The following is a 5,869-nucleotide window of genomic DNA, read 5'->3' as shown; positions in this document are numbered from 1 at the left end:
TGTGGCATACTACTACCTTAAAAGGTAACTATGGTTTGAGAGAAACTCTTGAATAATCTCTTAGACTCAAAAGAATAAAACTCTAACGGTAAGCTCTCAAGTATGGAGAAAGATTTTCTTCAGAAACACTTCTGAAGTTACTCCAATCGGTGGTTGGTCATAAAGCTGGTTTTGGCTATACCTCAAAACAGTGTTCTGTGTCCCTATAAAATGAGGCACAAAATCTTCACAGTTCTGAATATACAAATCAAATAAATGGTCCCATCAGCTGTTCCAGAATATCACACAACAGCAAGTCTCTTTTACTGACTTCTTCCTCTAGCTTTTATTTTTACTTTTCTTTGTTCACCAAAGCTGTTAATAAGTTTTTCACTGAAGCCAGGAAATATGTACAATTTCAAATCTTTGAACCATGGATTGTATATTCTACCTTATATGAAAATTAGTTTAGCTCATCCTGTAGGTATATAATTATACAGATATGGAACGAATCTTTCTCTCTTTTTAATAGTAAATAGTCAGAGTTAACAAATAGTAGGAAAGAGGGTAACAGGTCACATTAAACAGGGATTTAGAAATCTTTCTGGTTCATAACCTCAGAACAACTTTGGTTTGGCACCACCATAGTAATATACATTAGGAAAGGGATATCTCAAGTTATAAAAAAAAAAAAATGCAATGAAACCTTTATCCTAAAAGTTGTGTAAAGTGGTTTGTTTAGGTTCTGGTCCTATGGGAGCTTACCCTCCCACATATGAATGCCAAGATCTATGTGGACAGCAGGACCTGAAGCCATGTTTACAGCATGTGCAGTACAGCAACAACTCAGAGAAATAATACAACCCCTCAGCATGCAGTGTAGCATGGCAGGCAACACATGCCTATCTGAAGGGTAACACCACCCTTTCCCAGCATTCTCAGTAGAGCGACATAACCTACATGTGCCTTTTGGTACTGAGGAAAGTGATGTCTGCTTAACTAAATTAAGAAAAACATGTTTATAGGAAATTGTGCAAAATCAACATGACTTTGCAACCAGAGAAGCATAAAAGCAGAGGACTTCAGATGATGGACCATGCATCCAGCGAGCAAGTCACTTTGAGACATCCTGCACAGTCCGCCTCAGGAGAGAAAAACCTATGCTTTCTTCTATACCTCCGACTCCACCTTGCAAGACCTTGACTGCCTGGCCCCATTGCCTCCTAGTCCTGGGCCTGGTCTGGACTCTTGGGACTTGGGTTTGTGATACCCCAAATCTTTTGTGTGATGTTATTATTGATTGTTTCTGAGTGATTATTATTGTTATTAGGTTAGTATGGATTTGGGTTGAATCTACATTAATAAAAGATGAGTAAATAGCATAGTTACTTGTGTTGGCTCCCTGTTATTTCTCAGTGCCAGTGTCACCTGTAGGACTGGTGGTCATACAGGTGTCTCTGTGCCTTTGGTTCTGAAGGCCCAGATCAGATGACCTGAATGGGAGTCAAAGACTGGCTTATATTTCAGGAACTACTATAAAGGACACATAGACAAAACCAAGGGGGAGGGTGGAGGCGGGGGAGGGAAGTGGGTTTGGCTGGGGTGGGGTGGAGGGGTGGGGAGAAAATGCAGACAACTGTAATTGAACAACAATTTTAAAAATTTTAATTAAAAAAAAAGACTGGCTTATAGGAAAGACTATATCACGAAACACATGCTTACGATAATCCATCTGGAAGTATTTTAGAAGAAAGAGCACTAGTCCCAGTGCTAAAAGTCCTGTGTTCAAGTTTTGGGTCTTTGCTCACTACTCATATGACCATGGGTAAGGCACTAATTCTCTCAGTTGCCTCAGCTCTTTTATGTGAGTTTTATCCTCCCGAACTTAAGTTCATTTTTCTCTGCATTATTTTCAGGGCCTCACATGGTGTTAAGCACTTTGCAAGAACTCAGTAAGTTTCACTACAGTCTAATACAATACCACGTACCTAGCATGTCTCGGGAATTCTACGGGGGAGACTGAAAGGATTCAGATGAAGTCTGGTTTACATTCTAAATCTGTTTCCATCACAGCACAGGATAGGAGTCAAGGGTTCAGTCCCTTGTCCTGGCTGGGTGGCTCAGTTGGAGCAGCATTTGTACACCAAGATTTTGCAGGTTTGATCCTTGGTCAGGGCACAGACCCAGGTTGTGGGTTCAATCCCTGGGTGGGGTGTGTATGAGAGGCAGCCAATGGTTCTCTCTTACATTGATGTCTATGTCTCTCTCTCTCTCTCTCTCTCTTCCTCTCTCTAAAATCTCTCTCTTCCTCTCTCTAAAATCAATAAACATATTCTCAGGTGAGGATTAAAACTTTTTTGTTTAAGAGTTCAGCCCCTGGAGTTAAATACTCCTGGACTCAATTTCTGGCTCATCCCCTTATTGCCCTCAGACCTTAGGCAAATTATTTCTCAACCTCTCTGTACTTGTTTCCTCACATATAAAAATACTGGTACCTAGTTTTTATGGTAACTGTGGGGATTAAATAACAATGTTTGTAACATACATGAAGTACATTACTTTGTAAATGCTCAAAATAACATTAACAATATTGTGCTGCCCTTGGACTGACCTTTGTAGCTATGCCCACTTTTTTTTTTTTACTATGGGGCAGCAGTGCTTGCCACTAGTCACCTCGATAATGGTGGGTTACTTGCACAGTATCCCAACCAGTTCTCAGCTTTCCTGGCAAGCTATTCACTATGAAACCTAAGTTCCAACTCGTACTTATCTACCCATCATATTCTGGAAGCATTTGCAATACAATTCTTGTTATAATAAATTTATTAAATAGCACCTAAGTACAAACATTAAATAAAGGTAGGTCAGTAAGTTCTTTTATTCCAATTGCTATTTTTCTTCAAATGTCAACTTAGATGCCACTTCCTCTGTGAAGCCTAACCCCATCTTTTTGCCTTCCATGCTCCATGCCCTGAAGTTACTCACTCAATTTCTTCTTCTCAGTACTTTAGTTATATTTCTGTTATATAGTTATTATAGTTATATATTTAGTTATATTGCTTCTGTTGAAGCAACTATCATTTTGTGTTATAGGTTTGTTTCTTCTTCTATACTATCAGTGCCTGGAGGTTAGGCTCTAGGCCATATTCATCTCCCCCCCCACCCCAAACACTACCACAATGCCTAGGACATACTCAAAAGGTGTCTGTGGAATAGACTAAACATAAAATGAATTATGAGATTCTACCTCTGAAAAGTTTGGAAACTTATTCCAAAATGGGTAAGAAAATAGCCTAGAGAGACAGCTAAGAGGAAGGACACATGGGAGTAGGATTAAGGAGTCGGTACAAATACAATAGAGCGAAGCAGAATGTTCTGAGTTAATACATCAATCCATGCACTATTGTGATTTCCACTTCTCTGACCACATAGTTACTTATGAGAGGTCAAAGCAAGATGGAAAGAATCCTAGATTAAAATTTTAAAACTTGGATTTAGTCCCAGCCATGAACTGCCTATGTCACTTTCTATCTGTGTTGGATGTAATGATTCAAAAGATCCCTTCACTCTTCTCACACAGGCACAACATCTGGATCCATTGTCATGCCTTATTCCACAACGAGAAAAATCGAGACAAATGCCACAACCTTACAGCAACTTATAGGCTGCCATAGTCAAGGGTGGAAACATGGTTAGAAATACTCGCTTTCTGGAGCCCAGCCCTGCAGAGGCGCCCACACCTACTGGCACTGGGGAATTATAGGGAGGGTCAAAGCTTCTCTGTCTTCTGCCAAGAACAGGAAGTTCCCACACCCATGGGAGTCATCCGAGTGTGTAGTGTTGGCAATCAGTACAACCACAGCTCCTGGGTTTCAATTAGACACACAGGAATGTCTTCATCAACATCCCTGCCAGTCACTTGAAGACAGAAATTGCTCAAGCTCTACCTATAAAAACAAGAGTCTTGTCTAGGTCATCTTGTTTGCTGTAGTCATTGAGGCATCATCTGAGTCTAACAACAAGATTCAGGACCAAGTCCAGAATTGAGAACTCGATTGGCCAATTGGTTCAGACACCCACATCCAAACTGACTGCTTTGAAAACTTAAAAAAGAACAGTCTAAAAGGGTGGATTGCATATACACATTTTAGATTAAGAAATCCACCCAGCCTCTCAGAAGACAAGGTGAGAATCATGAATCATAGTTTATTTTAACATTAAACATTCATAATATGCAAAGTTTCAGCTAATGCAATGGTTTGAGTTTTTAAAGAGAATCTCTGTGCTGTATAAACATATAATTTTTATGATATGTAATGCATGTATCATAAAAATTTTCCTTTATAAAGTATACATAAGACTCAGTGGTTTATGATGTATTCAAAGTGTTGTGTAACTATTATTACTATCTAATTTCAGGATATTTTCATCACCCCCAAAATAAACCTCATGCCCATTAGCATTCACTTCCCATTCTCCCATCGCCTCAGCCCCTGACAACCACTCATGTATTTTCTGTCTATGGATTTGCTTATTCTGGAATTTCATATAAATGGAATCATACAATATGTGGCCTTCTATGTCTAGCTTTTTTCTATGCTACTTCCTTGCTCTGCAATCCTAGTCCACAGAATCTAATAAGAAACGAGAACCCCATCTTAAAGATACTACTTTCCTTTCCCAAAAATTCTTGAAGATACCATATAAAATGCTTAAAACATCTAATTTATGGACCAATACCCTGGTCTAGCCTGTCTCCATCCCACCTGGAGGGAAAATGCTCAAACTTCTCAGCATGATTTAGTTCTGACCTAGGTTTAAAGATCTCCCCTAAGACTGAGCATGGTATCGTGAGAAACTCAAGGGCATTAAAGGCCCAAAAATCCAAACCCTGGCACAGTCATTCACTAACTCTCGGGTGACCTTGAATGAACTATTTAATCTCTTTGTCTTTTTTTATCTGAGAAATGAGCATGACAATATTTTCTTTGTGATGTTAGAATGAGAAGTAGAAAAAAATACCTAATGCCTACATAGGGAGGGCCCTCAAATTGCTGTAGTATTTCTACCACTATTTTTCTCTTCCTAAGTGCTTTTATCACCTATGACAGGTGTTCTGAAAACTGAACAAAGAATTGTATTGGTCATGGCCCTTGCCCTCAAGGAAATAACAGACTAAGGGAAATAGACGTCTTTTTTTTTTTAATCTAAGACTGTAAGTCCCTATTGTACTTTAATCCTACCAATTAGTGTTAGAGAGGAATGGAATGAAGAGTATTCTGGGTTATTTGTGTACATTTCATCTACACTACTGGACTAGGAACCAGTGTTAGCTCAGCTCTTCCAAGAAACATGCCAAGGCAAAGCTAGTCATGCAGGAGATTTCTTGGAAGAAATGTCCGTGAAAAAATAGAGAGAAGCAGCCAGCATATGTGGGGAGAGTCTTCAGTCTGGTGCTGGGAAAGAAAAGGAGTCAAGAAAAAGGACTGGGCAACAGGAGGGTCAGACTGCAGCGCATCTCTGAAAAAGTCTAAGCCAGGCTGTCTGGAGTCCCAGGCAAAGATAACGCATTAGAAAAGTCCTGTGTTGAGCAGCAATGGCCTGGCTCTGGGATCTCTACCCGACACAGTCACCAGTCACCAGTATAGGGAAGGCCAGGGAGAGCGAGGCGTGGCAGTATGGAAGCAGGGGCAAGCCAGAGGTACTGCAGCTAACAGGATCCTCATGAAAGTCGATTTGAGCAGCACATCTCTATGGTCTCTACAGAACTTCTGAAGACAATAATTGTTGGTATCATTACTTATGTTTAGTAAGTTCTCAATGATAGTTAGTTCAAAGCCAAAGAAGTAATAGTTTTCAGCCACCAGCAGGAAAAGCAATGCATTTATTC

The sequence above is a fragment of the Desmodus rotundus genome, chromosome 2 (genome assembly GCF_022682495.2).
Source record: "Desmodus rotundus isolate HL8 chromosome 2, HLdesRot8A.1, whole genome shotgun sequence".
NCBI lineage: Eukaryota > Metazoa > Chordata > Mammalia > Chiroptera > Phyllostomidae > Desmodus > Desmodus rotundus.
The sequence above is the reverse complement of the archived record's forward strand: the minus strand, read 5'-3'. Positions refer to the sequence as shown.